General features: G+C 37.8%; 1 pseudogene; it reads left to right on the top strand.

Moving 5' to 3' along the window:
* Nucleotides 1–1,085: 1,085 nt before the first annotated feature.
* Nucleotides 1,086–9,119, top strand: LOC145901927 (adhesion G-protein coupled receptor G6-like; annotated as a pseudogene).
* The last annotated feature ends 10,061 nt before the right edge of the window (nt 9,120–19,180 follow it).

The following is a 19,180-nucleotide window of genomic DNA, read 5'->3' as shown; positions in this document are numbered from 1 at the left end:
CGCTTTCCTACCGTCAAGGTTTTTTCCCAACCATTTCGCCAATTATACGGGTAGGCTCAAGTAAGTTTACGGCCCAGCAGTTCAAACACGCGCTGTAATAAACGTGCTTGTTTTGTTGAGCCGTAACCCTGTTTTATGCGTTAATTGCCGTGCTTGTCCGGAAAGATTCGCCGGATGAGGTGGAAACCAGATATAACTTTCCTTTTCTGAAGTAGAACAGCAATTAAATGGACATTGCGACCACAGTGTACCGCTAGAAACAATTTTACCTTTATTTAAAAAGCAAAATGAAGTTTACAGTTTCATAGAAATTATCAACGCTTTACATTTTGAATTCCTATAAGTTAACGACCGTCTTGTATTTGTTCAACTAACTCACGAGCTTTGCAGTTTATTGCGTACTCTAAGTCGAAACGTCGATGGTTTACCATACTTCCCTGTTTACAGAATTTGAAAGGAGTTGTAAGAAAGTTTGTTGAAAGCATGCTGCTATTTCATGTTTCTGCCGTATTCACGTTCCTGTTGTATGGATGCGGTAAGTGAGCATAAATATAAACACGTAAGACCAGTTACATGTGCCCAAAAAGCCAGAATTGATATGTAAATAAATTCAGTATTAATCAGATATTGTCGGTGACAGCAACAAGTTACGCGGTTTGAAAAAATGCAAATGAAAATTTTTTTGATGAGTCTGAATTCTTGGAATATACGCAGTAATATGCTTGGGCTGCCAATCCTGCAAACCTAATGTACTTGAAATGTGTGATATAATGTTTGACAACCTCATAATACGTCCTTCCTCTTAACATATTCTAGGACGCCTGTCTTTCTGTTTCAGATTTTTCTTTGGCATGTGATCCTGGCTGGTTAAATTTCAACAACAGTTGTTATTTGTTCGATGCATGGACATACGGATCTTGGTTCACTGCCAGGAGCGATTGCCAGAGTATCGGAGGCCACATTGCAAGTATACTGACGAATGAGGAAAACAATTTCATAAAAAGTTTGTTTTTCTTTTTCCACACAACCCTTCAACAAATGCTCGTTTTATAAGTTTGGGTTTCCCATAGGCCACGTGTCGTACGATGTATGGATCGGAGGAAGCTTTAACACAAACATCAGTGACGTGTGGATATGGGAAGATGGCTCACAATGGGTAACAAGCTTACACGTAACGCGTTCTGGGGATGAAAAGTCGTTTGATATTCTGCTCTTTAGCTAAGTGACATGTCAATATAGGACACATTTTTTTCAGCTGCGTATGTTATGAATGTATAAATGCTATTATTACTGAAAGCGAACCGATATATGATGATTTTGCGTTTTTGTGCGGATTTTACCATCCGAAGTAAGACAGGGTGAAGATCTGAAAATCGCATAACAGCCGTATGTTTGGACTAATAATCAAACAAAAACAACCCAAACAGCATTATATTCTTCGAGACCTTTGAACTTATGTCATCCTTTCACAGGGATTTGAAGATTGGTATCCTGGAGGACCGGTGTGTACCTCCTGCCTCCAGCTCAGGAATTTACATTGGGATGACACCAACGAGCTAGTGCCGAAGTCGTACGTATGCAAAAAGCAATTGACAGGTATAAACACTGAATACGCTACAATTGAATTGCTTTAGTTCTGTAAGGAAAAAGTTGTGACATAGTAAATACCCTAAACTGCCTGTTAAAACTGAAAGTAAAGTGACGTCATCCGTTTTAGTATTAAGGCCGTGTTTGTTTTGTAAGCACATAAAACCTGCATATGTTCATTGTACCAACTGCGCGATACAATACAGTATGTTTGCGAGTGTTTGTTTGTGTTTGTCCGATGGAATTAAATTTCCCCGCGCGTGTTGAGCTTTTTTCAACTCACACAGGGGCAAGCTGCGATCCCGGTTGGCTTGGAAACGCAAGCAACTGCTACCTCTTCGTGAAAAACAGTTCAGCGCTGTGTGAGGAAGCCGAACAATTTTGTGTTGGATATGGAGGTCATCTCGCGAGTATATTATCAACAGAGGAAAATGCATTTGTAATTGGTAATGCAAAAAATGTTTGTTTTAATTTTAAAATTAAGTACATGCTGGGGTCATCAGAAATCCCTTACTGGCCTCATCTGCATTGCAACAGAAGAAAAGTTTAACTTCGCGTAAACCGTAAATTTGGTGTAATTATATCTGCCTGTTCTTGCGTTCACAGACGAAGTTTCTGGAGATACGTGGCTGGGAGGAAAAAAGACATTTAATGATAGCACCTGGCATTGGACTGATGGTTCACTCTGGGTAATTATTTTTTGTTTTTCCACATCTAAAAGTTTCCAGGAAACATAGTTCTAAAGTGTTGTTTAAGCATGTTAGAAGGGTTTTGAAAAGACCAAGCGAGGTTTTAAAATGATTTTGAGAAGGTTCTGAAAACGGGCATTGTCCTGCATATCCGTTGTTCCGATAGCACTTTTATCTTAAAATAACGATAATTGTAACGCAATAATACATTCACTGAAGAATGACACGTAGCTTCTTTCTTTCTTTCTTGCCACAAATGTCCCCAAAGATGTTGTAGCAATTTTGTTATTGTGAACATAAAGAGTTCAGATTGCCAGGAGTTTGTTGTACAAGGTTTTGAAAACTGGCCGCCTTCTGAACCAAGTGGTGACGATTGCTGCTTGGAAATAAGCTCATTCAACATGCCGTGGAGATCCTCTCGGTGTTATTTCCCACATGCACATATTTGCAAGAAACTGGACACTAGTTAGTAAAAGAGGAATCGAAACTTATAAGATAAAAAGAATTCAACTACTTTTAAAAAAATTTCTACGAGCGAAGTTCCAGCTACATAGACACGTAGCAGGGTTCACGTTTTACTATGAACAGAAACACCCTCTTCACAGATGTTAGTAGTTCGTGTGACTCCGGTTGGTTCCCGTCTGGAGACAACTGTTACTACATTGGATTGGAATTTTTTACTTGGGATGAAGCTGAACAAAGCTGCGTTGCTAAAGGCAGTCATCTTGCTAGCATCTTGACTCCAGATGAGGATGCATTTATTCAAAGCGAGTCATATTTTGAGTAAAATGATGTTGTTTTTTCTGAGCAAATCGATGTTGTAATGTGCGCTTTTATGCACAGTCGCGGTGTGATATAAATCTCAGCATTGTTGCGCAAATTGTTAATCGTGCACCGTTAACGTCAATTATAAATAGAACTGCATGACTGGTGCTGATAGCGAAGAATTTTAGTGAAATATGTGTTTAATGTGCATCATATTCATCTACGAAGCAATGGAGCTGGTCCGATGTCTGCCATATACAAAATAGATTGCCTTCCTTAGGTAAAACGCCGCCTGGATATGGGGTCTGGATTGGAGCAATCTACTTATCAAACGAAACCTGGAAATGGATCGATGATTCAAACTGGGTATGACTTGAACTGGTTAAAAAATCATAGGAATTTGATCGAATCGCTTCAATACAGATCAATGATTATAAACCTTTTGTATTTCTATGAAAAGTAATATCAACATGCATTGTATAGTGCATAAAAGTTAAAGCAACTTCTTGGAAGGGATTGCAATTTGATTCTATTCAATTTTCCTGGTTTCATGATATTTTATACACCTTTATTTTATAGGTGTATGACAACTGGACTTATTATGGTCCGGATTGTTTTTCGATCAGCATAAGGAATAACACGTGGGTCGTCCAAGATTTATCTTTAGATGGTGACTTTATTTGCAAAACGCCGATGTGTAAGTGATCTCTTCCTCTTTTTTCACCTGGAAAGCATATGATAACACTTATTACAAGATCTTGTTTTCCAGATGCTTTTTTATTACTTGCAACAATTATTTTTTTTTTAGCTGCCAACTTAACTTGCGATCCCGGTTGGGTCTCTAATGGCAGCAACTGTTATTTACGTTTCGGTAGCACGCAAAGTTGGAAAGACGCAGAAAATTTTTGTTCAAACATTGGTGGCCACCTGACCAGCATATTGTCAGCTCAAGGGAGCGATTTTATAAACAGTTTAGTAAATATTTTCCTTTTTGAATGAGTTTTAAAAATTTTATTTTTGACGAAACATTTGCGTCTGTAGATTATGACCTTTTTATTAACAATTGAACTTGCAGGTATTATAAATCCTAGTGAATATGTTACATGGATTGGTGGAAAGCTAACAGAACACGGAACTTGGTCATGGACTGATGGGTCACCGTGGGTAAGTAATGTGAACTATAGCGCAGTAAGTCATTATTATTGACAACAATATCATCCAAACATCCAAACAACTGCCTCAAATTGGTAGTCATTCGGTTTTTAATGGTTGTTTTGTAGTCATTTGAAGATTGGGCTCAAGGGGAACCGAGACAAGGAAGGTATTGTCTTGCATTTCTCTACGATGTTTGGACTCCACATTCATGTTTAGCTGGTGCACCATATGTTTGCAAAAGGCCTCAAAATGGTTAGTTTCCGTTCATTATTAGCAACAAGCTACATGATTGAAAACGCTGGAAAATATGTAGTTAAATAAAATTTCATGTTGATGATATGGCGCTTACATTACCAACTGAATATTAAGTAATAGACTTGTCGTCTTACGTTTGCAAATTACAATAATTATTGGCAGGTGAGGTGGGTTACAGCACAAAATACGTTTGGGATAACACTTTTTATTGTTTTAGGTTTACAGCATTCAGAAAATTCAACACAAATAACCGAAACTACCACCCAGTATGAGGACAGTAACCCTACAAGCCTTACGTCAACAGATCCAGGTACAAATGTTGCAAGTTTTATAAATGAAGAAGTAACGCAGGCGGGGATTGCATTTTGTTGTCACGCCTACACAGTGTTTAAATTAAACGTTAGGTTACACTGTCAGCCCCACGGAAACCAGCAACAAAGTTTTTTAGCAAACTTAACAGTGGTTGCCATTTTCTGTTTATCTGATTTAACGTGTGTGAACGCAAAATAATTCGTCAATTTCAAATCTTTATTTATATATTCATAATGATTTCCTTTATTTTACCCTGATGATAATATTAATCTAAAAAGTTGCACATAGGGATTGCATTTATTACAACTAACAAAAAAGACAAGTTAAGTTAGGAACACAAAACTTACTATCGTATATTGATAGAAACTTGTTTTGATAGAGTAACCATTAATATTATATCCAGAATCAAGAAATGGGCAAAATTACTTGCGTTTCAGGCGTACCCAATCCGTGTGAAAATGAGGCTTGCACAGAAAACGCCTCGTGCTTGATTCAGGTTGATCACAATACTGCACAGGAATCGGGTACAGCAAGAGATACAGTCACTGCAGTTTGCCAATGTAACAAATGGTTCAGCGGGAATGGATCGGTGTACTGTGCTCGTAAGTTGTTTAAAATTATTGCACAATATGTTGCTGGTTATCGGCAATTTTAGAGCAAACTTCATTAAATGACTCAGTGCTATTCATGCTCAAAATTATTTTCAGCCACATGTATGGAAGCAAGTGTAAATGTCGGCAACAACTCTTACTGGTTTCCAACCACAATCTATCCACAATCAGCTTACTCAACTCAAGTTTGTTCCTTCACAGGTAATTCAACTAACTTGAACCTCTTAGTTTTGATCCTCTGCGTATATGTGAAGGTTGTCTGGCAAGTTGTGCGCTCGCGTACTAATGTACCGTGGCCACAATATATCCTCGGCTCCTGTAGGTTAGTTGGTAGAGCGTTGGGTCTGGTTAGCCTGGGATCGTTAGTTCGAACCTCACCGGGAGCTTGATTTTTTACATTTTGGTTCGACTTGTCAAGAAAAAGTGGCTAATACACCTAGGCTGCAATGTCTGACAATTTCTACAATTTTAAAAATTTTGCACGATTTTATCTTCATCAGGGCAACCACTGGCAACGGCACAATGTATCGTCACAAACGATGCGATATCAGGTTACAAAAGCTATTTTGGCGATTTATTAATTGTTCCGTGCATCAATGAGTCTCTTACAGCATACATTGACCAGGTAAATGTTTACAAGTGTTTTCTGGCAAATGGAACTTTTTCGTCGTCATTTCGTTCCAGAGAATTTGTGTCAAAGCAAAATTTGTTTATGTTCCTAGGTTCAGGTTGCTACACTAAATTCCACAGAACTTGACAACACCTTGGCGATACTGGATGTCTTGACTTACAATGCAACAAATCTCGATAGTCAAGACGTTTCTGCGGCAGTTGGATTCATTAATAGCATTGTGTCAAACACAACAAACCTGGAGGTAAAATGATTACTCCCATAGAAATAAACCACACAGCTGAGAAATTCTGCAAAAAGCTGCGGAATTTTTTCGTAGGTATTGCCCAGCTCCTTTCTTAGCGCCGTTAACGTCGCTGATCACGTGACGAATTTTTTCGAATCACCCAATGAGAAATCAGGAGTATCCGAAGTGAAAATGGTTCGATCTCTCGGTACTCTGGCCTACAGGATGCCCAGTCAACTCGATGACAATGTCGTTACAGTCAGCACTCCTAATATCGAATCGAGGGTATATTATTAAACCACTGTATGAACTTCTACCTTGTGTGGTTCTTTATTTTTTCGCCTTTCACAAATTTTGGAAGGTTGTCATAGCAAATTGTTGTTGTTTAGTTCGGGAAAACGCATTAACAAATTGTTGCAACAAAATCACAAGTGTTGTTTCAGGTTGAAGACACACGGTCTTCATTCAATGACATCCAGTACAGTCCTTTCTTCGCCATTTCACCAAACGACCCTGTCTACACTCCATTTCAACCTGTGTCGATAACAATACCCCAAAGTGCCCTGATGATCGTTCAACAACAATTAGGAAAAGGAAAATCTCAAAACACGACAAATGCTGTTAGATCAGTATATATGATCCACAGGACAAACGATTTATTTCCATCCTCTGAGTTTACTGAATGGGTAGGGTATTGTTTTTTACTAATTTGTATTCGACCTGTACTTCACAAACGCTAATAAGTTTTATTTTATCTTTGTTTTAAGATTGTTTCGAGTGAAATTGGGAGTAAAATTTCTCCCGTGTCGGTTGAAAACCTTGGTGATCTGGTGAACATCACACAATTTATGTAAACCATACTTTGGGAAGATTGCAAGACAGTCAAACATTAAAGGTAAGGGACCGTTCACAACAAGAAAAAGTCATATTCATGATTATTGATGTCTCAAACACCACGTAATACATTCAAGGCACAATACGTGAACCAGACTTGTGTTTTTTGGGATTATTCAACTGAAAGTTGGTCGACTAAAGGATGTTGCCTGGAACCAAACACCAATCCACCTCAATGCAAATGCAACCATTTGACCAGCTTCGCTATGCTAACGGTATTGCCGTATATGAACCTTACAGCGGAGCCTTTTGTTTAGATTTTGCAAGCTTTTTATTAGCTTACCAACATGGCCAATATCGTTTTTTTGGAGATTATTTAATGTTGAACATAATCCCATTATACATTGCAGTCGATATACGATATACCACCGAGCATACCTCAGCAGATCGTCAGTATCGTCGGATGCAGTTTATCTGTTGCCTGTTTAATTATAACCATCTTTATCCTCCTACTTTTTAAGTAAGTTCTTATAACGTTGACGCCATAGATATTCGAAAACGATTTACTTTGTTTCATACTGTTTGCTGTGTGAATACCAAGTATTTTTTCGCAGAGAGATACGAACCCGTCGACCGATGCAGGTATTGATAAGCATCTGTGCCAACCTATCAGTTGTTTACTTAATATTTCTATTGGGAGTTGATAAACGTGAACATGAAGTCGGATGCATCGCTAGCGCCACCTTACTGCATTACTTTCTGCTTGTCACCTGGTGCTGGATGGCGGTATACGCCTACTTACTCTACAAGTCTATTTTACAGGTATTGGAACAAATAGGGGGTGATTGGAATAAATCGGGAGTGATCCAACCTGATGTATACGTGCATTTCAGATTTTCAACGTATCCTGGGAATATTTTCTTCTCAAGGCATCAGCTCTATCTTTTGGGTGTCCTGCAGTTGTTGTATCGATCAATTTAATCGTCAACAAAGTCTATGAAACATCCTCCAACCAAAGTCCAACCTGCGGTCAAAGTAGAATGCTAACAAATGCTTTTATAAGAATTGCAATGAAAATTTGCATGAATTAAATTTAAAATTCCTGGTTGTTTCAGGTCCGCCCTCTGCGTTTGCAAACACCTATCTTGCTTCAAACATGTGTTGGATCGAGGGTTATTCCTTGTACTTCGCATTTTTCCTTCCATTGGGTTGTCTCCTCTTGTTCAATGTTGTTATGTTTGCGATGGTGATTCGCAGTCTAACCTGTAGGGAAAAAAAGGCAAGTTTTTTCACTTGTACGTTATGTGCTGTTGATAAAAACATAAATTTATTCCTTTTGTCACACCTGGGATGTATCTGCAAACATTATGAATTATAAATCCGGCTTTGGTATGTTACGTTTAAAGAAAAGAAAATTTTATATTATGTTTTGTTCAGATTTCATCAACATCTAAACATTCTTCTGGCCAAAACAATCTAAAAATCGCCCTGGTCCTCGTCAGTACTCTTGGCTTGGTTTGGATCTTTGCATTTTTCATGATGATATCGGGCAATCCTTATTATCTGGCCGTCATGAGTTGGCTATTTACCATCTTCGCAGCATTGCAGGTAAAACGATTCGGTTTTTTAATGAAAAAAAATTCTTGATTTTAAATCAACTTTACTGCACACATAAAATGATTCCTGTTGCAGGCGATGTGTGAAAAATAAGATCAATTCTTATGCTAGTGCTAAATTAAGTAACGAGGTTTTAAGTTTTGTTCAGATAGGTAGACCTATGTCGTGTATTAGTGTTCAATTTCATCCTTCATCTCAATATGACTCGCTTATATCTCCGGTGAAGTAATTTTAATGCTCTTGTTTCCAAATCACAGGGTTTCTGTGTGTTCGTTCTCACATGTTTACGAGAAGGAGAAGTGAAGAGGTTTTGGTGGATTCCGCTTCAGAAGTTGTTTGGATGCATTGAGAAAGAGGAGAATTCCACCACAGACAAGGCTGCAACTCACAACCACAGGTTCAAACCCCGGAAAACTGGTTTCTGTAACATACGATGATAAATCTTTTGAATAAACAATAATATGTTAAACGTGTTTCCACTTCTATGTTCACTGTAGAAAAGTACACAGTGCTTGTGACCACAATTTCTTTTTGGAAGAGTTTTCTTGGCGTATTACTTTATTTTCTATCGTGTATGCTTAATTCTTCGACCTCCTTGTACATTTCATTAATGCTTGGTTTACCACATTTATCTTATACATCAATGGTTAACATGCATCGACATTACACTTCATATACATTAGTGACTGTTACGTATATACATCGGTTTCATGTATATGGATAGTGTTGATATTCGCAAACAAAGCAGGTTGCTAAAATGTAGTTTCCTGAGAAAGAGGAAACTAATTTTTTAGCGAAGGATTTGTTTTCTATTTTCTTTTTTGCCTTCAAGTTGTTTAATCACATAATATCTTGTCTACAATTGTTGCATAACATTTTACGCACCGTAATTATTTTCCCAACAACGAAATTGATGTTGTCAACCCTAAACAGACAAACAATAGTATGCAAAAGCAAACATTGCATTAAACGTCGAAAGATGCTGAATGACCATCATACAGACAAGAAAAAATGGTTCGCATTGATTGTGTAAGATTCGTCCTACTTGGACAATATGTTGGAGTTATTTTCCATGTTTCGCCACAAGTTATCTCGAATAAACACATTGTATTTTAATGGACTATGACGTTAGCGTGATAATGAGAAGATAATAAATACCACAAGTCAAAATAACACCAACAACACACTTTCTTTGAGCAATTGCTACATGAATAAAAAAAGGTTCAGACAAGATTTCTTGCGTGTGGCGCTAGATATGCACGTGTTTAGCTTTGGAATAAAGGTTCAGACAAGATTTCTTGCGTGTGGCGCTAGATATGCACGTGTTTAGCTTTGGAATAAAGGTTCAGACAAGATTTCTTGCGTGTGGCGCTAGATATGCACGTGTTTAGCTTTTGAATAAAGGTTCAGACAAGATTTCTTGCGTGTGGCGCTAGATATGCAAGTGTTTAGCTTTTGAATAAAGGTTCAGACAAGATTTCTTGCGTGTGGCGCTAGATATGCAAGTGTTTAGCTTTGGAATAAAGGTTCAGACAAGATTTCTTGCGTGTGGCGCTAGACAATCAGTGGAATTGGCAAGACGGATCCAAACGGATGATTTGTTTAAAACTGAAAGCTTTTTTTACATTACATTTTGGGTAGCACGGTTTAATGTTTCGAATGACCAACCTATTTTATACCGTATAAAGTTGCCCATTAAACAATTATTGAGAAATAATATGTAGGAGCTCTATACTAGATTTCTTTTAGTCACATTTCAGAAGTGAAGAGGGGTTGGTGGATTCTGCTTCAGAAGTTGCTGGATGCATTGAGAAAGAGGAGAATTCCACCACAGCACAGAACGTTGCAACCCTCAGCACAATCACAAGTTTAAACCCAGGAAAATATGTTTCTTTAAAAAAACATGATAAAAATTTCACACACAGTACAAACTGTTGAACCTTTTTCACTGGTATAATCACTGGAGATTACGATTTATATGGCCCCTTTATTGAACTTGTACGTACATATACTTATTCGCTTAAATGCGCAGATGTTTGGAATGTTCAATTAGTTAAACAAAATTCCAAAACATATCTACTCTTTACGAAATACGATGCAGCTGTAAATATTGTGCACATACTTAAATCGACATTTGACTTTAATTACGCCCAATTTCAGTTCTTCTTGTCTTGTCCAATTACTAGTTTCACTCCAATTACTCTATTTTTTCCACTTTTTGTATGTTTACTGTGTCTTACAATAGATATATAAGCAAAACGCATATTTAACCAGAAGAAGGACTTTTCTAGTCCAAAGGGTGTTCTGTTCAGCAGATTTTACAGACCTGAAATTGGGTGAACGTGGAACTATCTCTAGATGTATGTGCACATTTTCTCTACATGAGCATACAATGACTGTGTGCCGGTTGAATCTTAGTTGAAGCGATTCCATCCGTATAGGGACGTATGCTGAAGAGTCGCATGGACGCAAACCCGAAATCAAGCTTCCGACACCATGATCTGTGAGATCACATTGTGATCTGTTGGACTGAAAGCCATGATCTAGGAGACCGAAAACTATGATCTGTTTATTTGTGGAAAGAGTCGCTAATATATAGGGCGATATCAAAGACGAGGCAGAAACTAAGAGATAATTGCTGCGATTACGCGACAAAGAAGACTTGGCAAGTTGAAAGACGTAACGCAAGATAACTAGGGATAGCGTCAGAAAGACAGGTGTAAATGTAAAAGAGTAGATAACCAAGTTTAAAACAAAATATCAATAAATATTGGAATTACGACAAGCCAATATCCCTACACATACACGTCACAGAATAGCTAAGTGAGGTTAGCGTAACAGAACTTGTTCAACGCCAGTTGTGATCTGTGGGCAAACCAGAACAATCTACTAACGACTGGCAAACGATTTTTATTGTCACTTTCCTACCGTCAAGGTTTTTTCCCAACCATTTCTCCAATTATACGGGTAGGCTCAAATAAGTTTACGGCCCAGCGGTTCAAACACGTGCTGTAATAAACGTGTTTGTTTTGCTGAGCCGTAACCCTGTTTTATGCGTTAATTGGCGTGCTTGTCCGGAAAGATTCGCCGGATGAGGTGGAAACCAGATATAACTTTCCTTTTCTGCAGTAGAACAGCAATTAAATGGACATTGCGACTACAGTATACCGCTAGAAACAATTTTACCTTTATTTAAAAAGCAAAATGAAATTTACAGTTTCATAGAAATTATCAACGCTTTACATTTTGAATTCCTATAAGTTAACGACCGTCTTGTATTTGTTCAACTAACTCACGAGCTTTGCAGTTTATTGCGTACTCTAAGTCGAAACGTCGATGGTTTACCATACTTCCCTGTTTACAGAATTTGAAAGGAGTTGTAAGAAAGTTTGTTGAAAGCATGCTGCTATTTCATGTTTCTGCCGTATTCACGTTCCTGTTGTATGGATGCGGTAAGTGAGCATAAATATAAACACGTAAGACCAGTTACATGTGCCGAAAAAGCCAGAATTGATATGTAAATAAATTCAGTATTAATCAGATATTGTCAGTGACAGCAACAAGTTACGCGGTTTGAAAAAATGCAAATGAAAATTTTTTTGATGAGTCTGAATTCTTGGAATATACGCAGTAATATGCTTAGGCTGCAAAACCTGCAAACATAATGTTCTTGGAATACATGTTGAAATTTCTGACAACTTTGCAGTACGTCCTTCTTTCGATATGTTCTGCGATGATGGACCTTCTGTTTCAGATTTTTCTTTGGCGTGTGATCCTGGCTGGCATCCTTTCAACAACAGTTGTTATTTGTTCGATACATCGACAAACGGATCTTGGTATGCTGCCAGGAGCGATTGCGAGATTGTCGGAGGCCAAATTGCAAGTATACTGACGAACGAGGAAAACGATTTCATTAAAAGTTTGTTTTTCTTTTTCCACACAACCCTTCAACAAATGTTCGTTTTATAAGTTTGGGTTTTCCATAGGCCACGTGTCGTACGACGTATGGATCGGAGGCAGCTTTAACACCACCAGTGACGGGTGGAAATGGAATGATGGCTCACAATGGGTAACAAGCTTACACGTAACCCGTTCTTGGGATCCAAAGTCCTTTAATATAATGCTCTTTAGCTAAGTGACATGTCAATATAGGACACATTTTTTTCAGCTGCATATGTTATGAATGTATAAATGCTATTATTACTAAAAAGCGAACCGATATATGATGATTTTGCGTTTTTGTGCGGATTTTGCTATCCGAAGTAAGACAGGGTGACGATCTGAAAATCGCATAACAGCCGTATGTTTGGACTAATAATCAAACAAAAACAACCCAAACAGCATTATAGTCTTAGAGACCTTTGAACTTATGTCATCCTTTTACAGGGATTTGAAGATTGGTATCCTGGCGAACCGGAGTGTACCTCCTGCCTCCAGCTCAGGAATTTAAATTGGGATGACACAAACGAGCTAGTGCCGAAGTTGTACGTATGCAAAAAGCAGATGACAGGTATAAATACCGAATACGCTACAATCGAATTGCTTTAGTTCTGTAAGAATAAGTTGTGACATAGTAAATACCCTAAACTGCCTGTTGAAAGTGAAAGTAAAGTGACGACATCCCTTTTAGTATTAAGGCCGTGTTTGCTTTGTCTGGGTAGTTGGTCAGTAGCACATAAAACCTGCATATGTTCATTGTACAAACTACGCGATGCCATAGAGTATTTGTTGTGGGTCTTTGATTGCGTTTGTCCGATGGAATTAAATATTCCTGCGTATGTTGAGCTTTTTTCGACTCACACAGGCGCAAGCTGCGAACCTGGTTGGCTTGGAAACGCAAGCAACTGCTACCTCTTCGTGAAAAACAATTCAGCGCTGTGTGAGGAAGCCGAACAATTTTGTGTTGGATATGGAGCCCATCTCGCGAGTATATTATCACCAGAAGAAAATGCATTTGTAATTGGTAAAGCAAACAATGTTTGTTTTAGTGAAGAAAATAAAATACCTGGGGTCATCATAAATCCTTTACTGGCCTTATCTGCTTTGTAACAGAAGAAAAGTTTAACTGCACGTAAACAGCAAATTATGCTTTAAAAAATCGTAACATTTTGTGTGATTATATCTGCCCGTTCTTGCGTCCACAGGCGAAGTATCTGGAGACACGTGGCTGGGAGGAAAAAAGACATTTAATGACAGTACGTGGCATTGGACTGATGGTTCACCATGGGTAATTATTGTTTGTTTTTTCCACATTTAAAAGTATCCAGGAAACATAGTTCTACAGTTTTGTTTTTATTCAAATGATCATTCTCATAATAAAACATACTAGAAGGGTTTTGTCAAGACCAAGCGAGGTTTTAAAAATCTTTGAGAAGGCCGGAGTGAAAATGAGTATTGTCCGGCAAACCCGTTATTCCGATAGGACGAACCACTTTCATCCTTTAAATAGCGATAAGTGTAAAGCAATAATTTATTCAATGAAGAATGACACGTGGCTTCTTCCTTCCTTGCCACAAATTTTCCCAAAGCAATTTTGTTATTGTGAACATAAAGAGTTCAGATTGCTAGGAGTTCGTTTGTACAGGGTTTTGAAAACTGGCCGTCTTCTGAACCAAGTGGTGACGATTGCTGCTTGGAAATAACAAAAGATGCCAACATGCAGTGGGGATCCTCTTACTGTTATAACTCACATCCACATATTTGCAAGAAACAGAACACTGGTCAGTAAAAGAGTAATCGAAACTTTATAAGATAAAAACTATTCAATTATTGAAAATCCTAGACACGTATTAGGGTTCACGTTTTAGTATGAACAGAACTACCCATTACACAGATTCGTGTGACCCCGGTTGGTTCACGTCTGGTGACAACTGTTACTACTTTGGAATGGAATATTTAAATTGGGATGACGCTGAACAAAGCTGCGTTGCTAATGGCAGCCATCTTGCTAGCATCATGACTCCAGATGAGGATGCATTTATTCAAAGCGAGTAATATTTTTCTTGGTTAAATGATGTTATGATGTGCGCTATTATGGACAGTTACGATGTGATAGAAATACCGGCACAGTTGCACTCTGTCAAATTGTTTATGGTACACCATAAGCGTCAGTTATAAATGAAACTATATGACTGGTGCTGATAGTGAACGCTTTTAGTGAAATACGTTTTTCAATCTACATAATAATTATCCACAGACCACCGGAAGTTGTGTTCGATATCTGCAATATTTAAAATAAGTTCCCTTGCTTAGGTACAATGCCGTTTGGGTGGGTTGGAGCATCTTACTTATCAAACGAAACCTGGAAATGGATCGACGATTCAAACTGGGTAACAATTGCATTGGTTAAAAAATTATTGGAATTTGATCGAATCGCTTCAATACAGACAACTAATACTTTCGCATTTCTCTGGAAAGTACTCAGCATCATACATTGTATAGTGCCTAAACACTAGGAATACACCTTGATTCGACTCGGTTTTATTGGTTTAGTGATCTTTTTAATCAAAATTTGTTTTATAGGGGTATGCAAACTGGGGTTTTTATGGATCTGATTGTTTCTCAATCAGAATATCGTATAACGAGTGGAATGTCGAAGATTCCTTTCTTAGCAATGACGTTATATGTAAAAAGCCGATGGGTAAATGATTCCTGTATTTTTATCAGCACCTGGCTATTTAGTTTCCTGTTGTTGGTGTTTGGCTTGTTTATGCATATCTTGAAACAATACCGAGTTGTTTTTCAGTTGCCAACTTTACTTGCGAACCCGGATGGATCAACAACGGCAGCAACTGTTACTTATTTCCCCATGGGTCGCTTGACTGGAAAACCGCAGAAGAGTTTTGCGTGAACAATGGTGGACACCTTACAAGCATTTTATCAGCTCAAGAGCACGAATACATAAATTGTTAAGTAAAGGTTTTCCGCTTGTTGGACGAAAGTTTTAAGGATGCATTTTTCTTTTAAACATTTGCGTCTGTAGATCATGCACTTTTACTTAACAAGTGAATTTGCAGATTATATAGGACCGTTTGCTGCATGGATTGGTGGAAAGCTAACAGAAAACGGAACTTGGTCATGGACTGATGGGTCACCGTGGGTAAGTAATGTGAACCACAACTCCCTATGTCATTATTATTGACAACAATACCAACAAAACATCCAAAATATCCCCATTCGGTTTTTAATTGTTGTTTTGTAGTCGTTTGAAGGTTGGGCTCTTGGAGAACCGAGACAAGGAAGGTGTTGTCTTGCATATTTTAACAATCTTTGGAGGCCATTTACATGTTTAAGCAGAAAACCAGCAAAATTTTTTTTTAGCAAAGTTTCGAAGAAAAGTGGTTGCCATTTTTTGTTTATCTGCTTTAACGTGTGTGAACGCAGTGTAATTCGTCATTTTCAAATCTGGTTTTAAATAGTTGTAAGTTTTAAATAGGATTTGTTATAATGCACAAACATGACAAGTTGCATTAGTAACATAAAAGTTGCTATCATATATTGGTAGGAACTAGTTTTGACATAGTAACCACTAATAATATATCCAGAATCAAGAAAAGGGCAAAATTACATGTTTTTCAGGCATACCCAATCCATGTGAAAATACGACATGCACAGGAAACGCCTCGTGCTTGATTCAAGTTGATCACAATGATGCACATGAATCGGGTGCAGCAGGAGATACACTTACTGCCGTTTGCCAATGTAACAAATGGTTCAGTGGGAATGGATCGGTCTACTGTGCTCGTAAGTTGTTTAAAATTATTGCACAATATGTTGCTGGTCATCGGCAATTAATATATCAACCTTGATTTAAATGGCTCAGTGCTATTAATACTCGAAATTATTTACAGCCACTTGTATGGAAGAAAGTGTGAATGTCGGCAACAACTCTTACTGGTTTCCAACCACAATTTACCCACAATCAGCTTACTCAACACAAGTTTGTTCCTACACAGGTAATTCAACCCACGCAAATTTAAAAGTTTTGATTATGTCAATTTCTACAATTTGAAAATGTAATGTTATCTTAATCAGGGCAACCGCTGGCAACGGCGCGATGTATCGTAACAAACGATGCGATATCGGGTTACAAAAGCAATTTTGGCAATTTATTTATTGTCCCGTGCATCAATCAGTCTCTTACAACATTTATTGACCAGGTAAAGTTTTATTAAATTAACTTTTTGTTGCCATTTCGTTCCAGAGAATTCGTGTTAGAGAAAAAGTTGTTTACATTCGTAGGTAGAGGTTGCTACTCTAAATTCCACAGAACTTGACAACATCTTGGCCATCCTGGATGTGTTAACTTACAATGCAACAAATCTCGATAGTCAAGACGTTTCTGTGGCAGTTGGATTCATCAATAGCATTGTGTCAAACACAACAAACCTGGAGGTCAGATGATTTCTTTCTTAGAAATAAACCAGCTGAGCAATTCTGCGAAAAATTTCGGTATTTTTTCGTAGGTATTGTCCAGCTCCTTTCTTAGCGCCGTTAACGTCGCTGATCACGTAACGGATTTTTTCGAATTACCCAATGAGAAATCAGGAGTAGCCGAAGTGGAAATGGTTCGATCTCTCGGTACTCTGGCCTACAGGATGCCCAGTCAACTCGATGACAATGTTGTTACAGTCAGCACTCCTAATATCGAATCGAGGGTATATCATTAAACCACTTTATAAATTTCTTCATTGTGTGGTTCTTTATTTTTTCGCTTTTAAAATGTTTTGGATAGTTGTCATAACAAATTGTTGTTGTTTGGTTTGGATAAACGCATTTAGAAATTGTTGCAACAAAATCCCATGTTGTGCTTCAGGTTGAAGACAGACGGTCTTCGTTTAACGACATCCAGTACAGTCCTTTTGTCGCCATTTCACCAAACGACCCTGTCTACACTCCATTTCAACCTGTGTCAATAACGATACCACAAAGTGCCCTGATGATCGTTCAACAACAATTTGAAAAAGTAAAGTCTCAAAACACGACGAATGCTGTTAGATCAGTGTTTATGATCCACAGGACAAACGATTTATTTCCATCCTCTGAGTTTACTGAATGGGTAGGGGACTGTTTTTTTTAGGAGATTTGTATTGGAATAACTTAACAAATAATAATAACTCTTGTAGATCTGAGTGACTTTAAAGCATAACCTTGACATAATATCAGTCAAAAGCAAGCTGTAACCTACTCTACGATCCCATACGTGCTGAACTTGACACCAACTTCGTCAAAATCCTTTTTTGTTTTAAGATTGTTTCTGGTGATCTTGGAAGTAAAAAGTCTCCCGTATCGGTTGTAAATCTTGTTGATCTGGTGAACATCACACAACTTAATGTAAACCAAACCTGGGGAAGATTGCAAGACGGCCAAACATTAAACGTATGAAAAAGTTTAAAACAAAAAATATGCCACACTCATGTTCAGCGGTATGTCAATAATCACGCAAAACATTTTAAGGCGCAATACGTGAACCAGACTTGTGTGTTTTGGGATTATTTAACTGAGAGTTGGTCGACTGAAGGATGTTGCCTTGAACCAAACACCAACCCACCTCAATGCAAATGCAACCATTTAACCAGCTTCGCTATGATAATGGTATTGACGTTCATGCATGATACAACAAAGAAATCATACATTTAATTTGCAAAATTATTAATTAGTTGTTTCCCAAGATAGGTTTGACGGTTTTGAGGGGGATTAATAGTTATTATACACAATCTTATTTTGTATTGCAGTCTATATACGATATACCACCGAGCATACCTCAGCAGATCGTCAGTATCGTCGGGTGCAGTTTGTCTGTTGTCTGTTTAATTATAACCATCTTCATCCTGTTAATTTTTAAGTAAGTTCTCATAGCGTTGTGATATATATATATATATATCCTTAAATATAAAAGTTTTGCACTGGTGTGTTTTCGGTTCATAGAATACATTGTATGTTTAATACTGTTTGCTGTGTGAATACCAAGTATTTTTTTTGCAGAGAGACAAGAACTCGTCGACCGATGCAGGTTTTGATAAGCATCTGTGCCAACCTATCAGTTGTTTACTTAGTATTTCTATTGGGAGTTGATAAACGTGAACACGAAGCTGGATGCATCGCTAGCGCCACCTTGCTGCATTACTTTTTGCTTGTCACCTGGTCCTGGATGGCGGTATACGCACGTATACTCTACAAATCCGTCGTGCAGGTATAGTACCGGATGAGCGTTTGACAAAAACAGTGAAAGACCCAAAACCGTTAAAAATCTTATCGGAATTTGTGGCTGGAAATTCTTTATTGGTTTGTATTTTGATCAGATAAAAAAGAAAATGCAAGTTCTGTAGTTACAATGGGTCACGTACGATTGCAAACGGCAGTGTGAAATTCGAAAGGACTATACGCATCTTGTTATATTATATTTAACACCATTATAATAAATTTTATAATAAACACGTTCCATTACCGACATTTTAGATTTTCGACGCATCCTTGGACTCTCTTCTGAAAATATCAG

This window comes from Ascidia mentula, chromosome 5 (assembly GCF_947561715.1).
Source record: "Ascidia mentula chromosome 5, kaAscMent1.1, whole genome shotgun sequence".
Classification (NCBI taxonomy): domain Eukaryota; kingdom Metazoa; phylum Chordata; class Ascidiacea; order Phlebobranchia; family Ascidiidae; genus Ascidia; species Ascidia mentula.
This window is presented reverse-complemented; position numbering and strand designations above follow the sequence as displayed.